Below are 22,584 nucleotides of genomic sequence, written 5' to 3' on the forward strand. Positions count from 1 at the left end.
CATTAGCTGGCTGCTGACATGGAGAGGGAGGCTGAAGACCCAGCTTTAGAAGCCGAGGGAAGGCAGGCTGCAGGGAGTGTGGCCAAGGCTGTCACAAAGGCAGCCAGTTGGCTGGGAGATCTCAGGAAGCCTCCTCAGGACTCTGACTCCGACTATGAGATGGGAATTTTCAGCTGGCTGGGGGTGGGGTGGGGGGTGGGGAATAGGTCCCTTGGCCTCGCCTTCATTGCCTGGAAGCAGGGAGAAGGAGGGCATGTCTGGCCCCCTTCACTTTCTGCAGTAGGAGCCTCTGCCTTGATCCCACTAAAATGTATATAGTGAGGAGCCCCACGAGAATAAGAAGGGGGTTGAATCCTGTGCAAGCAGTATACACTGATGCTCTTACACACTGCTGTGTCCACTTACTGTTTCTGCAACAGGATAAATTCTTTGAAGTAAAAACTCTGGCCCAAGAATGAGACCATTTAGTGTTTTAATAAATATTGCCAAGTTTTTTTTTTTTTTCAGATTTGAAAATTGTTAAGTAATCTCTACATCCAATGTGGGGCTCAAACTCACAACCCTGAGATCAAGAGTCACATGCTCCACTGACTGAGCCAGGCAGGCGTCCCAAATATTGCCAACTTCTGATCAAGAAGGTGCGTACTGCTCTAAGCTCCCGTCATTAACCTGCGAATTCCCTCCCCTGCCAATGGTGGCCACCACATTTCAGGCTCTCGCATGTGACATCAGTCCCTCACAGGAAGCAATGGAAAAGGAAACGCGCATGCAGCAAACACCTCTGGACTCTAAAAGGAATGCTGAGGAAAAACCGAGATTAGGGATCATGTTACTTCCAGTTACACCTGAATGGGAACATCATGGTAAGTGAGATTTGTGGGCAAAGCAGTGAAACTGTAGCTCATGGCTTTGATCTCAAGTGTCGTTACTCCCATAAATGGGAAGACATATTCGGCCATTTATGGGGTATTTCACAAATCCTGTGAGGTAATAAGCATTGTTAACCTCGATTTACAAGTAAGGAAAGGGATGTGTCCAGGAACACAGCTAGAAATAACAGCACCTGGATTCATGTCCAGATCTGCTGGGCTCAAATCCTGTGGGTCCCACACACAAACACACGGACATGACCCACTTCCTTATTCTGCCTCTTCAGGACTCTCCTGTTTCTTCTCCTGCTCCTTTCTACTTCCTTTGTTCCAATAAATCTGCCCCTTTTCTCCTTTGATCATTGTGCTCTGAGCTAATCAGCTCAATCCAATGAGACGAGGGCGTGTACGGATTCTGGAAGCATGTCATGAGACCAGGCCCAGTGTAAATGCAAAAGTCAGGCCAGCTGGTGTCCTCCCAGTGCAAAGCAGTGCTGATCATATTCATAATCACTGACATTTAGTGCAGCCTGTCTGCTTCTGTGCCAGACACTTCGTATTCCACAGGTCATCTCAGTTCATCTTTTTTATTTTTTTTTAAGTTTTATTTAGAGCAGGGGCAGACAGGAGAGAGAGAGAGAGAGAGAAAGAGAGAGAGTCACTGTCAGCACAGAGCTCGATGCAGGGCTCAAACCCACAAACTGTGAGATCATGACCTGAGCCGAAATCAAGAGTCAGACGCTTAACTGACTGAGTCACCCAGGCGCCCCTCATCTCATTTAATCTTTACAGCAACCCACCTGAGTGGACATTGTGGACACGGATTGGGTTTGGGCTGCCTAGGGTTCATTCTTCTTTCTCGGTACAGCACCCTAGTTTCATCTGGAGGCATTCCTTCCCCTCTTTCAGATACAGTGGCAGATCTGCCAGTTCAGCCCTCCTTGGGCAAGAAGCAGGCACATGAGCCAAGCTAGGCCAGCCAGGCTCTCTGGAGTTGGGAGACTGCACAGTATTTTCAGGAAGAAAAGTTGGCACTCGCTCATTCCATAGCAGTGGGGCCCTGCCGGGACTGCTGAGTGTCCTGTCCTATGTGACCCTCTGGGTACCCGGGTTCCTGTTGATTTCTGAACCTCATTCTCTAATCTGAGCTCCTGATAACCTTTCCATTCGGTTCCTTTTGTCCCCCTTTAGTTAGCCACGATCGGTTTCTATTGCTACAACTCAGTAGTCCTGGCTGATAGGTGGGGAGTCCTGTCCCATTTCACAGATGAAGAAACCGATCCCGTGGCTTGCCTGGCCAGGTGTGGCAGGGCTGACTCTGAGCCAGGTAGTCTGATGGGAGGCCAGGGTTCCTGACCCCCGGGCCAGACTTCCTAGTTATTTGGCCAGGAGTTATGGTGAGAAACCTGGGGTTACCTGTCCGAGGAACAAAGCCGCTCCTCATAAAGGAGGAAGCTGGTTCAGGGGCTCTGCTCAGGCACCACATCACAGCAGCCACCTGTACTGGGCTTCTGTGAGTCTTCGGCCCCCATGCTTCCTTCTCTGTTGTCTTTCAACAAAGGAGGTCCATGGCGAGGCTTCGGGAAGAACTTTCACGAGGATGTCAGAGGGCGACCTGACTTGGAGGGCACCCTTGCTCACACACTCGGGTATTTGAAGTTTTGAATATGGACATGGGAGTCACTGTTATGCCTTCTTTCCTTGTCAGATCCTTAATTGTTCTGCTCCAGATACAGGGAACACGGAGCTTCTGGTGCAATACGCCCCCAGGAGCAAACCCACCGGCTGATGCTGTCACCAGAGGCAAAGGCCGGCTCCTGTTTTGCTATGACCCGGCCCCTGGCACCTGCTTGGAGCACCACCCACTGGAGCTCCTCCTCATCAGGCCACACCCTTGTGGGGCCCCTCTGGGCACAGGGAGCCCGGGAAGGGAGGNGAACTTGCCAGCTCTAGGCAGGCGTGCGCTTGGGGTGCCTCATCAGTTCTCTTCCATCCAAGGGGGGCTTCTGTGTCACAGATGGTCACAAGGGGTGGATCCCGGGCATTTGGCCCGAAATTCATTTTTCAGTGACCCTTCCATGGGTCTGTATTGATAAGTGGGTCTCTCTTCCCTACTGTTGCCTGGGAAACAGGATGCAAAGGAGATTCTGTCTCTGTGCTCCCAGCAGAGGCAGCAACCCAGAGGTCATACGTGGGTCACCAGACGGATCACACAAGTGATGCTCTAGGAATCTCTCACTCACTTGCCGGCCTCCCCGCCCCCCCGCCCCCTTTGGTGGGCCCTGGGCAACTACGTTGGAAGGGCAGAAGGTCACTTCCTCAGTGGCTCCCCCTGCTGTGCATCAGCTGCTATATCACAGGGGCCGGTGATAATCCTGCTCTTCATCATTCAGGAACTCTGCAGGGCCCTCTTTAAATGCTGTACGCACCTCACTGCCCAGGAGGCACAAATTACCATCCCCTTCCTACAGAGGGGAAAACTAAGATGGGGAAGTGATTGAGTCACTTGCTAAGGTACTACCCCCTGCTCGCATGTAGGGAACCCCGAGTGAAGGGTTGGCCTGGGTTGAAGCTTGTGCCCATTATGTTGATGGAGCCCGTGGTAACAGCAGAACAGGCTGCCAGTGATAGAGTAGCAGCTTTCAGCCTCGTGTGTCTAAATGATATTTTCAACTCTACATGGTTTAAAAATAAGTATTTTTTAAAAATTGCTCTTATGATGTTGGATTCGTTCCTCACTGGGACAAAAACCAATTGCTCTCATTTCTGGTCAGGAGCCTGCACATACTCATCTGATTATGTGAAGTCTTTTTTTTTAATGTTGTTTTTTAAATTTATTTCTGAGAGAGAGAGCACGAGCAGGGAAGGGGCAGAGAGAGAAGGAGACACAGAATCTGAAGCAGGCTCCAGGCTCCCAATGCAGGGCTTGAACCCACAAACTATGAGATCACGACCTGAGCCGAAGTCCGACACTTAACCAACTGAGCCACCCAGACGCCTCTGATTATGTGAAGTCTTAATGAGCTCTATCTGCTTGTGGCTTGGGCTTTCCTGGGCCGGGACCGCGTCTGCAGAGAGCCGATGGCCCAGCCCCAGATGAGAGGGTCTGCTCCTCTCCTCTCCTGGCAGGCATCCTGGGTCCCTTCTGCCAACTCGGTGTGTTTGTGGGAAAAACACAGCATAGCCCACCCCACTGGCAGCAGTTCATGCTCTTGGTTCCCATGGATCCCCCTGGGGCTGATTTCCTGCCTCTGACACGGTCCGGGCCGGAGGGTGCTCCAGGTCAGCTTCCCGGGAGCAGCGTACCTGTGGGTGTGGGTGTGGGCGTAGGTGTGGGCCTGGGAAAGCGGCTTTGGGCAGCCCTTGCTCTAGCTCAGGACACACAACCTCCAAGCGTATGATGACTTTAGGAGGGCCACACGCTCCTGCATGTGATTTCCGTACATGAATATCAACCACCAGGCAAATTTCAGAGAGGTATTTAGACTCTTTTTTTCCTCTTCCGAACTTGGGAAATAGGCAGGGAATCTGAGATGAGGAGGCCGCACAGGATGGAGAAGTGCACTGCAAATTTTGTCTTCTAGATCCCAGCGGACAGTTGGCCTCCAGGCTGGAGCTCCTCCCCCGGGGCCTCTTTCTCAGCGCCAGCAGCATTCACATTTCTATTTTCAGTGTTTCCAGAGGATCACTATAGCGGTAGAGCCACACCACACCAAGGAGTTTCAGTTCAAGGTAGAGAGTCATTAATTTTTAGAGGAGGAATGGCAAAGTATTCACGTAACATTGTAACTCTGATTTATTGTCCATTGTTAATAGGCTCCTTCCTACCCTCCCTTCCCCTTCAACCACGTCCTAGTTAGAAGGCTGAGTAAAGGACAGGAATGTTGCCAGCAGGTGACTTGAACTGAGGCAAGGGATAAACACAGCCAAGGGAAACAGGTAGACAGACTGCTCAGTGGGAATCACTTGGGGGTTTCAACGGCCCTGGGGAAGTCCTGGTTGAGCAGGTGGGCATGCCCAAGGAGAAAACTTGCAGGCTGGCTTCGAGATTACTCAGGAAGGACTGAATCCCAGCAGGACCCACTGATGCAGGCGGCTAACTGGGTACTTAGGGAGGGTCCTGGTGCTCAGGAAAGCCCACGTGAGTGCCTTCATGTATGCCCACTCTCACCCAGAGCCACCTGTCTGTTTTGCCATCGGACCTCAAATCCTAACCGTTTTCTGAGTGCAATTAGCAGGTGAAACAAGACGATGTTCTTGCCAAGAAGCTGTGGTGCTGTCTTTGCTTTGCATCTGTTGCTTTTGAAGTTTAAAATTCAGAGCAGAATGGGTCTCACTCTGTCAACGTGATCAGAAGGAAAAGGTCAGCCTCTACGGCAGTGGAGGGCAAAGTGCCAAGGCCCAAAGGGTCATGGGCTGGTGAGGACCACTTCTGCTACTAGCTCATCCTTAGAATTCAGATACCAGAGAGAACCCACATTGGTGGTGGTTGTCCCTGGGCTCTAGTGTCTAGCCCTTAATCACCTTCCTTGCCCAGCATGTCCATGAAACTTTATTCTCTGATCCCCTCAAAGATTAAAAGCCCACACAGAAGAGAGAGCTATTGCTGGGAATGGTAATTCAAATCAGTGACAGTGATTTCACAAAATGAAGCAAACCCTTGAGACCAAACAAACGTCTCACCAGAATCTCTGTACCAAGAACAAAAGTGGTCCAGTGTATTTGGACTACTGAGCAAACCTGCTATGATTCACACCTGTTGAGCTGAGGCTGACTAGTTCTTTTTTCTTTAAAAAGAAAATGCTCCTCACAACTCAACACCCCCCCCAAATAATCCAATTAAAAATGGACAGAAGACATGAACGGATATTTCTCCCAAGAAGACACCCAGATGGTCAACAGACACATGGAAAGATGCTCAACATCACGGGAAACACAAATCCAAACCACAATGTGGTATCACCTCACACCTGTCAGAATGGCTAAAATCAACAACACAAGAAACAACAGGTGTTGGCAAGGATGTAGAGAAAGGGGAACCCTCTTGCACTGTTGGTGGGAATGCAAAGTGGTGCAATCACTGTGGAAAACAGTATGGAAGCTCCTCAAAAAATTAAAAAGAGAACTACGCTGTGATCCAGTAATCACACAACTGAGTACCCAAAGAATACAGAAATACTAATTCAAAAAGATACATGCACCCCTTTATTTTATAGCAGCATTATTTACAGTAGCCAAATTATGGAAGCATGTATATATATGTGTGGAATATTACTCAGTCATAAAAAATAATGAAACCTTACCATTTGCAATGGACAGAGCTAGACAGTATTATGCGAAGAGAAATACGTCAGTCAAAGAAAGACAAATACCATATGATTTCACTCATGTGTAATTTAAGAAACAAAACGAGTGAATAAAGGAAAAAAGAGAGTGGAGGACAAACCAAGAAACAGACTCTTAACTATAGAGAACAAACTGATGGTTACCAGAGCGGAGGTGGGTGGGTCGGGGCGTGGGTGTAATAGGCGAGGAGATTAAAGAGTACACTTATCAAAGGGCATCTTGTTGGCTCAGTTGGCAGAGCATGCGACTCTCCATCTTGAGGTCGTGAGTTCAAGCCCCACGTTAGGCATGGAGCCTAATTAAAAAAAAAAGAGTTCACTTATCATGATGAGCACTGTGTAATGTATGGAATTGCTGAATTACTCTATTGTGCACCTGAAATTAATGTAACACTATATGTTAATTATACTGGAATTAAAATGAAAAAAAAAAAATTAAGAAAAGAAAGTGTTCCTCTCTAAGGGTTCAGGTATGGTACTTCAGCCCCATCCTGTGCTGAAATTCAGACCAGCCTTTCCGCAGAGAGAGCTGTTTGACCACACGTGTCAGAAGCCTTCAGAAGGTGCACAGCACCAACGTGGCAGCTCCACTTACAGGACTTGGGCACAAGGGAGTAGACAGGAGTCAACAAAAGATGTGACGACAGGGGGTTCGCTGCAACACTGATTGTAAAAGCAAAATATTGGGAACAACCTAAAAGGAGAACAATTGGAGGCTGGTCAGATAAATCCAAGTACGAGTTGCAGTGAAATTCCAAAATGATGCTGGAGGAATCTATCTCTTAACTGGGGGGGAAAAAAAGCAGGCTACAAAGCAATATATAGAAAATGACCCTATTTTTGTAAAAAATGCATATATATGTATCTGCATACAAAAAAATCTAGGACATCCACCAAGTAACTAGAAGGGACTAAATGATTGGATTTCAGGTATTCTTATTTTCTCCTTAAAAAAAAAAGTTTTCGGGGCGCCTGGGTGGCTTAGTCGGTTGAGCGTCCGACTTTTGCTTAGGTCATGATCTCGCGGTTCGTGGGTTCGGGCCCCGCGTCGGGCTCTGTGCTGACTGCCAGCTCAGAGCCTGGAGCCTGTTTCAGTCTGTGACTCCCTCTCTCTCTGACCCTCCCCTGCTCACGCTGTCTCTCTCTCTCTCTCTCCTAGAAATAAATAAAACAGTTAAAATAAAAAGTTTTATTTATCTGTTTAAAGAATCTCTATACCCAACATGGGTCTTGAACTCCTGAGATCAAGAGTCACAGGCTCTTCCAGTGAGGCAGCTGGGCACCCCTTTCTCTTTTTTTATCTGAAAGTTATACATTTTATGACATGAGATTTGTTATTTGTGTAATTGTTTTTAACTTCAAAAAGGAGGAAAAAAATAAAAGACTCCCTCATAACCTTTTCTAATTGCTTGTGAGTCTCAGACTCTAGAATCCCCACTACAATAACTGACCACAAGAGGGCTCCCAAGTGCCCTGCGGATGTGAAGCTGGGCCACGGTGAGAGAGGGCAGACTCCCCAGCCTGTGACGAGCCCACAGGCACTACCTCATTTCCAGAAACCCTGAGCCAGATGCCAGTTCAGATCTAAAAACACTGCCCAGAGGGGGCTGAACCTCCAGAGGAAAGGGATTCCTGGAAGTAATTTGTGCAGCCACCATGGTGACTAGCTCCACAGCGCACGTGAATGTTGTTGTCTGCGTCGGGATCTTCTCCCTGAAAACTGCCTGTGTGCCTCCACATTCTCCTCTGCAGGGCAGCAGTGTCGCGCCTACCTGCTGCCTCTCCTGCGCCCAAGGGTGAAATCCCGCGAGGCCATCGGGAAGCCCCTGGCAGACATCCATCGCCCAGTGGCTCATGGAGATTGAGCCGGCCGGCTGCTGGTGCAGAAAGATGATAGGGGCTGAGGTGGGGGTGAGGGAATCCATCCTGGAAATCGTAGACACTGACTCTCGCCCTGTTCAGCAACTCATGGAGAAAGAGCTTGGCTCCTTGACATTAATAGCTTTGCTTTAATTCTGCTTGGAAGTATTTAGGCAGCTTTTCAAAAAAGGAAAAGGGCAATAAAAGAATTCTGAACTTTCTGTTTACTGGCCTGGTGAACTTCTGCCCAAGACAGCCGGCCAATGCGGCCCACATGCCCCCCCTTTCCCTACCACCACTTTAGCTGTGCCCAGGCTGGACTTCTAGGCCCCCGGTGGTGCAGTGTCAGGCAAATTGAATTTGTTCCAGCAAAGGAACTAACCAAAAGAGATTTATTTTCAAGTGTGACATCATTCCTTAAGGGGCTCTTTCTGAGTCCCTCTCATGGGCAGGCACGATGCCCACACTGACCTTTCCTTCTCCGGCTCTTCACGGGGCAGCCTCCACTCCTTAGCTGAGCGGCCTCAGTAGTGGGGGAGGGCAGCCCAGGCTCAAGTTCCTGGTTTCCTGAACTCTAGTGCCAGATAAGGGAGGAGGCTCTCAGGGGCCTCCCTCAGACGCCCGACCCAGGGCAGAGCCTTGTGGCTCAGTTCCCCAGAGTCCTGGCTGGCCGTGGGCCACGGTCAGGCTGGAGACAGAGCTGGCTGTGGCCCTGAGGGAAGGACATGCCGCTCCTCGTGCTGCCTTCTATAGGTGCCGGTGATGCTCCCTGTCATCTGGGAAAACGTGTCCACGTTCCCATGTTCCCGAGCCTGCCCTTGGCCGAGCACTTGCTCACACAACATCCTGAGTCACCCTTGCAGTCACCATCACTGAGTCCTGCATCCCATCTCAGTCAGTGCTGGGCACAGCCCATGCACCAGGCAGGGGCTGCCTTACAGAGCTTGTGGTCCAGCAGGACCTCAGGTCTCTGTTCTGAACTGTTGTTTCCACTCCTTGTAAAACTGACTGTTCTTCCGAGCAGTCTGCCCCCAGGTTGTGCCCTCCGAACCACATCTCCTCGTCCTTGCAGGCTGCAGCTTTAGACACTGCCATGGTGCGGACAGTGGCTTCTCCATGGCCTACCAGGCGACGGATGATGCTTTGAGCACAGACTGTGGACTGCTGGCTCATTTGCACTTCCCTTGCCTTCAGCTGCCCAACCTCCTGCAAACTCTCTCCGCTGCTTATCACACTATGCGTGTGATTTTCTGTTTCCCTCTGGAACCAACTCTGTAAGGGGACCCCATTCCTACTCCACTGAATATGAGGAAACAGAGGCACAGAAAAGTGAAATGGCTTGTCTAAGGTCACTCAGCCTGCAAGTATCTGATCTCAGATTTTGGGGAACGTAGGTCCTTATTACAACAAAGCCCAGCCTCCTAACCATTCAGTGATGCCTCCTTCCCAAATCTTAACCTAGAGAGTTCCTGGAGGCAGAAGTCACCTAGTGGAGCAGATTCGGGGAGTCTGGTGTCCATGGGGATGGCAGGTGTGGCCCTGCCTGAAGTTTTCCAGGATGTTATTTATCATGCAGGTGTGAGACATCCCTAGGAAGATAGCTGTTGTGAGTGGTTCTGAGCCTTACGAGCAGGTTCCCGGGGCCCTTGGGGATATGGGCTCGCCCAGGGCTTCCTCCTTCCCGCCTTGGGCCTTCGGAGGAGCAGGGCTGAGCAGTCCTCTCGGCTCAGTCCTTTGCCGGGGCCCCTGTGCTGCACTTTGCCAAAGGCTTTGATGAAGTGCAGGGGCAGCAGCGGCCAAGGTGGAGTCAAAGCACTGCCTTTACGTCATCAGGACTACAGCACTGGGACCAGCACTGCTGCCCCTGCAGTGCCCGAAGCTCTGAGTGATGTGCTCTGAAAGGTGCGGTATGTGCGATTCCTGCACCCTGCCCAGCAGCTCCATCCTGGGACAGTCACTGTGAACTGAACCTTTTTGGGTCTCCACAGAAGGCATTTCTGCGAGTTTGCTGTTTCAGGCAGGAAGGAAGGGCATTAGCTGAGGGCCGAATGGGTTTTGTACAGAGCCTGGAAAGGTGGGTACAAGACTGCGTGCCAGACTGGGAAGTCCATGCCTCCTTTCTCCCTGGCTGGGGTGTAAAGGCTGTGGGGATCTGAGCAAATATTAGGTGGCCTGCGGGGGCAGTGGGACTGTGCGCTTCCTGCCCCTTAGGGTCCTCCCCAGCAAGCACGGAGCAGCCATGACTGGCCACAGCCCAAGGACCCAGGGCCAGAGCGCTCCAGGGAAAATGAACCAAAATCATGACGCTACTGGCACCTGATTTTCTTTGTTTGAATGTCCACAGCCCAGGACACCAATTAAAATAGTATTTTTGGAAAGGGACACAAAAGAGTAAGAAATTATATCAGAGAGACATTGTGAATGTTCTCAAAAGGAATTGAGAATAAAGGTTCACACCACAGCCCCTCTGTCTCTGTGCATCAGCCCCATCCTGACATTTGTATTTACGTAGGATCCTCCCGAGTGCATTGGCCTTTACGTACTGGGGGTGGGTGCAGGTGTTGTGGCCCCTGGTAGGCCCTGGATCGGCCACCTCACCAACACTCATGTAAATGTCACCAAAGAACTAAGCTTTCTGTGTGTGAGGACCCCTGCAACTTCCACATACTTCCATCTGCTTCATAGCCACACGGTATTTGGGGGGAGGGGAGATGGCAGATGACATGACATCACTATTAAGAGAGCAATATTCTCCTCTTGGGGGAAGGTAGAAACGCTCACTTGTTGAGGTCTGAGTTCTTTGAGACATAGGTGACCCGTGAGCCCAGGTGGCATGCAGAGATAAGCTACTGGGTATTCGGACCCAGTCTGCTAATCTGATGATCATTTGTGATGATGTGGCCAACAGCTACCTTCCCCTTTTCAGGTCGGTCTAGCTGGGGAGGGACTGTCTGCCTGGTCCAGTGCGTTGCAGACTCGACCTCCGCTAGGGCAGTGCTTTACCCAAGAGCGTGCCTACCGGCTGCAGCCCGGGCTGTGCCATCGGTCTCCTGGAGAGTCTCGGGTGGCTTGTGAAAGGGCTCCCCAGACGTCCTTGCCCCAGCAGTCTGGGGAGGCAAGCCCTCCTCAACCACACTGCTTGCTGCTCATGAAAGCTACAGTTCCATTCAGACTCCCAAACCAACTGCCATTGCAACACTTAGCCACCCTGGCAAACAATCTTTTGCAGACTCTGTCAGGGCTCGGGCATAGCCTGAGTTCTTGCCTCTGACCACAGAAGGGAGGGGGGCATTTTAAAAAAGGAAGTGCCCTGGTGAGTGGTTTGGCCCATCACGTGGCCCTCAGAATTTCTCTCATGGCCTCAGAGGCTAACCTTGCTTGTTAAGTACTGCAGCTGCAGGGATGAAAATAGAAGCCTTGCTGTGGGCTGACCTCACGTCTTCCTCAGATTCTCCGCTGCAAAGGCTGGAGGCACTTGGGCAGGAACGAGTCATGGAAGTCTCTGAGATACAAACTCCAGGAGCCCCTCCCTCGGGGGCTCCAGTTCCGTTACAAATCCCACTCACCAATGTCAGCTGCACCCTGACTCTGGGCCTGGCCTGGTCTAGGCCTTGGGGAATGTTCAGGTAAACAAAACAGGAGCTCACATCTCACTGGGGGATGGTGGTGAGTATCCCCAGACCATGGTGGGTGATGTAGACACTGTTGGGCAGTTGGAGGGTTGGGGCTCTTGGGAGCTCATTCCAGAAGGTACACTTGAGCCATTGCTGCATGACAAGAACAAGCAGGCAAGGGTGCTCCAGAAGAAGGAAGGGCACAGACAGAGGCCTGGGGAGCAGCCCAGGATATCTGGGGTAAGGAGCAGAGCCAATAGAGATGTCATATTACATGGGGCCTCAGGGCCTTGGTCAGGAGTTTGGTAATGATTCTAAACGTGACAAAGTGGTGACTTTAGAAAGTGGTGTGATAGGACTTGATTTGAATTTTAAAAAGATCCTTCTGTTCTCCAAAATTCGCCAGGCTGAAGAAGGAATAAAGGAAGATTATAGCTGACTTAAAATTCCCTAACATTGCACACAGCTCTAAAAGAACCACCTGCAANCTCTAGATCTCAGCTCAGGTCTTTTAAAAAAATATATACATATTTTATAGTTTATTTATTTATTTTGAGAGAGAGAGAAGCATGAGCAGGGGAGGGGCAGAAAGAGAGGGAAGGAGAGAGAATCCCAAGCAGACTCCGTGCTATCGGATACAGTGCTCAAACCCATAAACCGTGAAATCATGACCTGAGCTGAAACCAAGAGTCAGAGGCTTAACAGACTGAGCCACCCAGGTGCACCTCAACTCAGTGTTGATCTCAGGGTCATGGGTTCGAGCCCTGCATTGGGTCCTGCGCTGGGCGTGAAGCCTACTTAAAAGAAATAAAATAAAATTTAAAAGTGGGGGCAGGGACTTAAGAAGATACAGAGCAAAGGATCCAAAGAATACAGGAAACCGAATCTGGTGCTAATCTGATGTTTTTCCCAACTTCAACAAACAGTGGGCATTTGGCCTGGCAGCACGATGCTGCCAGCATTGCGTTTCTCTGGAATGGGACTCATTGTGTGGTTGTGGGTGTGTGTCTGGACGTGAACAAGCTTGGCATGGTAATGACTGTACCTGACCAGTTTTACTGTGGCTACTAAGCATCTTGCCATTATCCTGACGTGGCTGGACCTGCCTTCTTAGCCGTGGGAAAGGGAGAAACACATGATCATAACAGCCGAGTTTTCCTTCTCATGGCAATGTTCTATCCCCGAGCAACTGAACTCGTTCTCTTCTGTTCCTCTCTTGACAAGCACTGGGGGCTGAGCTTCTGTAGGGCTGGGCCCCGCAGAGGTCCTGTGGCAGTCAGATGTCCATGGGGTTCCATCAGGATTGACACCCAAGGCAGGGGCTGTGAGGCCTCCCTGTTCTGCCTCCTCATTCTCCCGGAAGCAACACGTGGGCTTGGCACCCACAGGCTGCCTGTGCTCCCCCAAGCCCTGATTTTGGATACTGTCACATCATTCCAGAATAATCCTTTAGAGGCTGAAAGAAAGACTGAATCCCAGGAAGCTGGCCTGGCTGGGCCCCCCTCAAGGCAGCAGCTGGAAATGATCTCAAAAGAACAGGCTCCGCGTTCTACATCACATACCCCCATCTCAGAGTACCCACTGGTGGCTCAGAGATGGCCCATGTCCGTCACCACCCCGGGTTCTAGAGCTCTAGGGATGACTGGGCATGCCGGGGCCATGTTGCCGCTTGCCCCTCTGCAGTCATAGTGATGCCCTGTGGAACCCCAGGGCTGAAATAGGTTGAACATCTCTGAGACATCTTAGTTGGTGTTCACACTGCCCTCTGTGCTGCCACATGGCTACAGACTTATACCCTCTGTCTGTCTCGCTAAGGTGTGTGAGCCTCAGAGCACACAGATAGAGGAGTCACAATCTGGGGTCCAAACCTGTGATCATCTGTTGGACAAGTACTCTGGAAGCAGAGCTTCTTTTGACCAAGATGGCTGAGTAGAGAAATGGCTTCTGGGAATTCGGTACCATAGCAGCACTGCATAGATAACACAGGGTAAAGAGCTGTCAAAGAAAGGGTCACCTGGATGGCTCTGTCAGTGGAGTAGCCTACTTTGGCTCAGGTCATGATCACACAAGTCGTGGGTTTGAGCCCAGCAACAGGCTGTGCTCTGTGCGGACGGCTCTGAGCCTGGAGTCTGCTTTGGATTCTGTATCTCCCTCTCTCTCTCTGCCCCTCTCCTGCTTATGCTCTCTCAAAAATAAATAAACATTAAAAAAAAAAAAAGATACAGAGGGGGATGCCTGGGTGGCTCAGTCTGTTAAGCATCCAACTCTTGATTCCAGCTCAGGTCACGATCTCACAGTTTCGTGACTTCGAGCCCTGAGTTGGGCTCTGCGCTGGCAGCATAGAGCCTGCTTGGGATTCTGTCTCTCCTCCTCTCCCTCTCTGCCCCTCCCCCCCCCAAAATAAATAAACTTTAAAAAATTAAAATAGCAAAGATAAAGATGGACACTAGTTACAATGGGAAAGATAGCTATTAATCAATAATGTCCTATTGCAATAGGGAAGAGGTTCCAGCATAAAGTAACCTCAAGTTCCATTTTTATAGGGGCATTTTCAAGGGAAGGAGGAGTGGCGGGGGTTGTACAGGGAATTTCCTGCTCATTTACAAAAATCACGAAGTGAGGGCGGGTCCATGTGAAACCCCTTTGGGTTTGCTAACTGGCACTGGCCTATTGAAGATAGGTTCCCAAGCCTCCGGCAGAGACCCCGAGGACAAGTGCCCTCCTCTCTTGAGGTGCGGGCAGGATCAGAGTAACTTTTTTTGATAGCTGTGAATTTTCTCAGGCAGCATTTTCCTTGGGGCTAAGGTCATCCTAGTGATGCAGCCTTGAGTTGCCAGAAACTATGTTGCTGTTTGTTCAAGTCTTTTGATGTGGTGAGGCGGGGGTGGAGGTGGACTAAATCAATCGCTGTGCTGAGAGTCTGCAGAGTTTGCAGGGCTCCTTTGAGGGCTACTCAAGAAGAAAGCTGGTGAGAATTTTGTTGAAGAGGGAATCTTTGTCAGCTACGGATCTGGATTCCAATGGCTCTGGGTTTGGATCCTGGCTCTGTGACAGACTAGCCGGGCCGTGTTGGGAAGCCATTTTTCATCTGGTAGAGTTTGTTTCCTTATTTGAAAAATGGAGAGAACAGCATTTCCCTTCCAGGACGTCTGGGGATGAGAGGAGATGATGCCTGGCTTATAAGAAGGCTGCAGTGTATGCCGGTTTTTCATGTGTGGCTGGAGTCCAGAGGGGTTACAGAGGAAGGAGGCTGTGCTTCATTTAGATTCAGGCCTGTGCTTCATTAAGATTCAGGCCTGTGGGGGCTCTGTCAGCGTCTAGGCCCAGCTGACCAGCTAAGACTGCAACGTTTCTCAGACTATAATGTGCAAAGGAATCCTGTGGGGTTCTGATTAAAATGCAGACTGTAATTCAGCAAGTCTGACAATGTTGCTTGTTTGGGGACCCCATCCGGAGAAGGAAGGGTGAGGAGTGTGGTTAGACTCCCGTGATCCCTGGCCGTGAGGGCCACCACCTGGATGGAATCATTGCTACTAGGTATTTAGTACACACCAGGTGCAAGAACCATATATGTTATTTGTATCCTTACAATAATTGGCAGTTATTTTTCCCCTGCCCATTTTAGAGGTGAGGAGACTGAGGTTCAAAGAGACTTGCTTAAGATCACACAGCTGGTCAGTGAATTTGAACCTAAACTCAGAGACTGCAGAGCTCTTTCCACTCTGAGGCATGGATTTTTAGGGTTTCTAAGGGGCTTCCTGAGAGGTGCTGGCTGCCTCACCTGGAAAAGAAGGAGGAAAATGAAGCCCCATGTAGTCAAGGGGAGCATGCCCTGCCCTAAATAAACTANCTTTCAAAGCTGGGTAATCATGGGGTGCCTGGGTGGCTCAGGCGTTTAAGTGTTCGACTCTTGATTTTGGCTCAGGTCATGATGAGTAGGGAAAGGGTTAACATTAGGCAGGGCGAGATTAGGGATCCCTGGGAGGCAGGCTGCAGCTGCAACTGGGAGGCTGAGGGAGCTGCAGGGTGNATGTATCTCAGACTGGCCTGGGCTGGATGCCATGAGTGGAGTCTCACAAACTTTCCGATAAGGTCCCAATAAAATGTCAGGGACAGAAATCCTCAGCAGCTCCCCAGTCGGGCCCCCTCTCACCCTTGAGAGCTTTATACTTTCTCTCAAACTCTATGGCTTTGCTCACTCCTGCTGTCCTTGAGATTCTTTCGACTCAGTGAGGCAAGAACCAGAGTCTCCCCCTCCCTCCTGTAACAATGACCTCATGGTTCCCAAGTTCCGGCCCCAGGACAGGCTCTGCACTGACAGTTCGGAGCCTGCTTGGGATTCTCTTTCTCTCCCTCTCTCTCTATTCCTCCTCCAGTTGTGCTCTTTCTCTCTCTCAAAATAATTAAAAAAAAAAAAAAGCCGGGTAATCTAGGAGATACCTCCTTACTGCCTCGGTGGACTGGAACGATGTGCCCTGTTGGCCTGGCTGCATGTGCCACGTGGTGAAAGATCGTGGTGTCATGAGTGTCTGTGGATATGCAAATAAGGAGGGTGGCCTGGGCCCAGGGCTCCACCCCATTTCCCTCCTGCGTCTGAGGCAGAGTATCTTCCCGTTTTAATGTTGCTTTGAATTGCCCACCTCACATCGATTGTTTGGCAAGAAAAAAACCAAAACTTCCATTAGATAGTCAGTGCATCCCAGGATATATACTAACTAATCAAATCTCACCATTCAGTGACTCCAAAGGACGCCTTTGTTACCACCTGTTTCAGAGAGCAGATAGAACTGGGTTATTAAAAATAACAGGGGCTCTCACCATGAAATGTTTTAGATTATTGCAAAGCTAAGAGTTTGTATTCGTTCCCAGAGCGACTGAAATGACTCATAGTCACTTGCAGCCTCTCCCAAAGATTTCTGCACAGCGAAGGGTAGTGCGGCTTCCTGTCAGAGCGTTCATACGTCTACCGGCTACCTCATGCTCAAAAGACATTTCATTTTGCTTACTTACTTCTTCCCCTGGCTTCACTCTCCTGCCCTTTCTTTTTTAAAATTTTTTAACGTTTTATTTATTTTTGAGAGAGAGATAGAGACAGCATGAGCAAGGAAGGGTCAGAGAGAAAGGGAGATACAGAATCTGAAGCAGGCTCCAGGCTCCGAGCTAGCTGTCAGCACAGAGCCCGACTCGCGGCTTGAACCCATGAACCATGAGATCATGACCTGAGCTGAAGTTGGATGCTTAACCTACTGAGCCACCCAGGCGCCAGGCGCCCCTGAAGAGAGAAGAGAGTGAGCAGGGGAGAGGGGCAGAGGGAGAGAGAGAGAGAGAGAGGAAAAGAGAGAGAGAATTAATCTTAAGTAGGCTCCCCGCGGAGCATGGAGTCCGATGAGGGGCTGGATCCCACGACCCTGAGATCATGACCTGAGAATCAAGAGTGGGCTGCTCAATTCACTGAGCCACCAGGCTCTCCTAAAGATTTTATTTTTTAAGATATATATATATATTTTTTCTTGTAATGTTTTACTTATTTTTTTAGAGAAAGAGAGACAGAGTGTGAGCAGAGGAGGAGAGGAGAGAGAGGGAAACACAGAATCTGAAGCAAGCTCCAGGCTCCGAGCTGTCAGCACAGAGCCTAATGCAGCACTTGAACCCACGAACCATGAGATCATGAGCTGAGCTGAAGTCAAATGCTTAACTGACTAAGCCACCGAGGTGCCCCAAGGTTTTATTTTTAAGCAATCTCTACAAGCAGTGTGAGGCTCAGATTTATAACCCTAAGATCAAGAGTTGCACACTCCACTGACTCAGCCAGCCAGGCAACTCTTGCTTTTTAACTTTTCTTTGCTCTGGTCAGCTCTCTTCCTGGCAATGAGTCCATGGACAAGGGGCAATGGAGAACAAGAGAGAAAGCTGGAACTAAAGAAAAAAAGCTTTTTTTTTTCCCCCTTTTAAGTAGGTTTTACGCTTAGCGTGGAGCCCAATGTGGGTTTTGAACTCATGATCCTGAGATCAAGACCTAAGCTGAGACCAAGAGTCAGGACGCTCAACCCCAAGTGCCGCCCCCCCGCCCCTCCTCTTTTTTTTAATCAGAACAAAGACTTCCTTATGAACAATAAAACAAATTGAAAGAAAGATAGAGAGAAAAGACCAACACACTGCCAGGGAGAAATCCAGGTTAAGAGTTAAATTTGAGTTAATGCTTTGGACAGATGGAGCCACACGGAGCCACAAGTATATTGGGATTCCAGCACATCCAGCTGATTTTGGTCTGCAGTGTTTGGATGGCTTTGAACTGAAGACCGTGTGAAAGCCACTGACGAAGGCTACTGTGGTTATGGAAGATGTCCCCAGAGGATGGGATCTGGCCTGAATCATGATAGATGAGATTTCCTTAAGCAGAGAGGGTATGATGGGCATTTGGAAGATACTCCCCCTCCCCAAACTAAGAGACCAGGGGCAGGAAAGCTGTTGCGGGAGATGGTTAGCACCACAGATGAGCAAATTAAATGAAATAAATCTGTGAACCAACATGTATGCTGTACTGAGACACACGACCGTGCGCACTGGTGGGACCCAAGCATCCCGTCGCCCGTTCTCTCAACATATACGAATGTCTAGGAGCTAACACATTTCTCCTTTCCCAGCCCACAACCAGCGTTATGGCTTCCCCCTCCTAGTGACCAGCACGGGGTAGAAAGGTCAGCACCATCTTCCACTCCTCCTTCGCTCTCATCTCACACAGCAACCCATCAATCTGTCTCCAGGCGCTCCCTCCCAGCCATCCCCATTGCTTCTAAGGAGGCCCTCATCACCTCTCATGTCAGCTGTCTGCCACTGGCCTGTCTCCTATCTACAACCAGTTTTCTATGTCATCTCCAGAGGCTCCTCAAAGCAGCATGTGCAAACTCATCACTTCCAAGCTTAACTATCTTGGTTAAGAGAAATGAAAAAAAAAATGATGATGATACAAGACGTATAAGAAAGATACAGTGACAAAAACAGCATCTTACCGGGATACAAAGTCACAGACCTAGGCAACAGAAGATAGTTCAGAAATACTCACCTGCTTAAGGGCACTTAGGATACAAAAAGACAGCTTTTCATAATGATGGGGGGGAAGATGAATTATTGAATAAGTGATGTTAGGAACCCAAAAAATATCTAAAAAAAAAAAAGAAGAAGAATTGATTCCCTAAATCTTTCCTTCTACCAACATTAATAAAAGAGTCACATTTGAGAGTATAAAATACAAGCAATAAAAGTGCTGGAAAACAAATACATAAACATTCAGTAAATTGTGTTGGGAAAACTGGATAACCAGAGGCAGGAGAATGAAACTGGATCCCTATCTCACATCACTCATCAAAATTAACTTGAAATGGAATAAAGAGTTAAACAGAAGACCTGAAGCCATAAACCTCCTAGAAAAAAATAAAGGGAAAAAGCTATTTGACATTGGTATTGGCAAGGATTTTTTTTTTTTTTTTGCCTATGACTCCAAAAGCACAAGTGTCAAAAGCAAAAATTAGGGGGCACCTGGGTGGCTCAGTCGGTTAAGCATCCGACTTCGGCTCAGGTCATGATCTTACAGTTTGTGCGTTCGAGCCCTGTATCGGGCTCTGTGCTGACAATTAGCTCAGAGCCTGGAGTCTGCTTTGGATTCTGTGTCTCCCTCTCTCTCTGACCCTCCCCTGCTCATGCTGCCTCTCTCTCTCTCTCTCAAAAATAAATAAAACAAAACAAAAAAAAAGCAAAAATTAGTAAGTGGGACTACATCAAACAGAGAAGCTTCTGCACTGTGAAGGAATCCACAAAATGAAAAAACAACCTGTGGACTGAGAGAAAATATTTACAAATTATATACCTGATAGGTTAACATCCAACCAAACAAAAATAAAAAACCCAAACAAAACCTACCTGATTAAAAAAATGGGCGGGAGGGGAGGCGCCTGGACGGCTCAATCAGTTAAGTGACTCCTGATTCTGGTTCAGGTTGTGATCTCATGGTTCGTGGGTTCAAACCCTACATTGGGCTCTGCGCTGACAGTGCAGAGCCTGCTTGGGACTCTCGCTCTCTCCCTCTCTTTCTGCCCTTCCCCTTCTCTCTCTCTTAAAAAAAATGGACAGTGGAACTAAATAGACATTTTCCCAAAGAAGACACACAAATGGCCAACAGGCACATGGGAAGATGCTCAACATCATTCATCATCAGGGACGTGCAATTGGAAACCATAATGAGATACCATCTCACACCTGTTAGAATGGCTATTCTCAAAACCACGAGACAGAATTGTTGGTGAGCCTGTGGAGAAAACGGAATCCTTGTGCACTGCTGGTGGGAAGGTAAATTGGTGCAGTCACAATGGGAAAACAGTAGGAAATTTCCTCAAAAATTAAAAACAGAGAGGCACCTGGGTGGCTCAGTCAGTTAAGGGCCTGACTTCAGTTCAGGTCATGATATCCCAGTTCATGAGTTCAGGCCCCGCATCAGGCTTGCTGCTGTCAGTACAGAGCCTGCTTTGGATTCTGTCTCTCTCTCTCTGCCCCTCCCCCGCTCTGTGCTCCCCCATCTCTCTCTCAAAAATAAATAAACGTTAAAAAATTTTTAAACAGAACTACCATATGGTCCAGCAATCCCACTTCTGAGTACATATTGAAAGGAAATGAAAACAGGGTTTTGAAGAGATAGCTGCACTTTCATATTCACTGCAGCAGTATTCACAACAGCCAAGATATAGAAACAACCTAAGTGTCCAGTAGGAATAAAGAAAATGTGGTACATAAGCATAACGGAATTTAATTCAGGCATAAGAGAGAAACCCTGTCATTTACAACAACATGGATGAACCTTGAGGACATTATGCCAACTGAAGTAAGTCAGACAGAAAGATAAATACAGTATGGTCAGGACACCTGACTGGCTCAGTTAGTAGAGCATGCTACTCTTGATTTCAGGGTTGTAGGTTTGAGCCCCATGTTGGTTGTAGAAATTACTTAAAAAATAAAATCTTGGGGCGCTTGGGTGGCCCAGTCGGTTAAGTGTCCGACTTCGGCTCAGGTCATGATCTCATGGTTCATGGGTTCGAGCCCTGCATCGGGCTCTGTGCTTACAGCCAGCTCAGAGCCTGGAGCCTGCTTCAGATTCTGTGTCTCCCTCTCTCTCTGACCCTCCTCTGCTCATGCTGTCTTTCTCTGTCTCAGAAATAAATAAAAACATTAAAAGATTAAAAAAAATAAAATCTTTTAAAAAATACTGTATGATCTCTATTATACTTGGAATCTTAAAGAGCTGAACTCACAGAGAGTAGGATCGTGCTTACCTGGTGCTAGTTGCTGAAGGAAATGGGGAAATGTTGGTCAAAGGGTAGAAGCTTCTAGTTATAAGAGGGATACATTCTGGGGATCTGGTACAGCATGGGGATTACAATGACCAGTATTGTATTTATACTTACATACTTCAAAGTTGCTAAGCGAGTATACCTCAAATGTTCTTACCACAGAAGAAAAGAAATAGTAATCATACAACATGAGAGAGGTGTTAGCTAATGCTATGGTAGCAATCATTTTGCAATACATACATAAGTGTATCCAACTGTAAACTTACACAGTGTTATATGTCACTTATATCCTCATAAAGCTGAAAAATGAGTAAGAGAAAATATAGAAGATATTTTAAAAATAATCTGAGGGGCACGTGGGTGGCTCAGTGGGTTGAGCAACCAACTCATGATGTCGGCTCAGGTCACGATCTCGCAATCCTTGAAACTGAGCCCCGTGTTGGGCTCTGTGCTGACAGTGAGGAGCCTGCTTGACATTCTCCCTTCTCCCCCCGTTCCTCCCCTGCTTGCTCTCTGTCTCAAAATAAATAAATAAAGATTAAAAAAATAAAAAGTATATAATCTGAGTGGAAGAGGCTTTCTAGGCATGACAAAAGCCAGAGACATAAGAGAAAATACTGGAGAGGGGCGCCTGGCTGGCTCAGTCAGAAGAACATAAGATTCTTGTTCTCTGGGTTGTGGGCCAGAGCCCCACGTTGGGTGTGGAGATTACTTAAGTAAATAAATAAACTTAATAAACAGAAAACAGTGGACAGCCTCTCTTACAACAACAACAAAACCCTTAAGACAAAACAAAACCCAAGAAGGCATAAACTAAGTAAAAAGATCAATGATGATGGCAGAAAATATTTGGACCATATATGAAATGACCAAATGTTAATTGCACTGATGCATAGAAAGCACCTACAAATCAGTTGTAAAGAAACCAACAACAATCCAAAAAAAAACTGAGCAAGGTACCTGAACGGTGAGCTTGTAGCAGAGGAAGAACACAGGACTTCATACAGGCAAAGAGGTTCCTGCTCACTCCTAAAAAGGGAAATGCAAATTAATGTGATCGTGAATTGCTATTTTTCACTTATGTGATTTTTTTTTTTTAAATGTTTTATTTATTTCTAGGAGAGAGAGAGAGAGACAGCGAGAGCAGGGGAGGGTCAGAGAGAGAGGGAGTCACAGACTGAAACAGGCTCCAGGCTCTGAGCTGGCAGTCAGCACAGAGCCCGACGCGGGGCTCGAACCCACGAACCGCGAGATCATGACCTAAGCGAAAGTCGGACACTTAACCGACTAAGCCACCCAGGCGCCCCCACTTATGTGATTTTTAAAAATTTTTTTATGTTTATTTATTTTTGAGAGAGAGAGAGACAGAGTGGGGGGAGGGGCAGAAAGAGAGGGAGACACAGAATCAGAACCAGGCTCTAGGCTCCAAGCTGTCAGCACAGAGCCCAATGTGGGGTTTGAACCCACGAACCCCAAGATCATGACCTGAGCTGAAGTCGGACGCCTAACTGGCCGAGACACCCAGGTGCCCCTCACCTATATGATTAATAAAGCTTTA

The sequence above is a fragment of the Crocuta crocuta genome, unplaced genomic scaffold, assembly GCF_008692635.1.
Source record: "Crocuta crocuta isolate KB4526 unplaced genomic scaffold, BGI_CrCroc_1.0 scaffold29, whole genome shotgun sequence".
NCBI classification, from domain to species: Eukaryota; Metazoa; Chordata; class Mammalia; order Carnivora; family Hyaenidae; genus Crocuta; species Crocuta crocuta.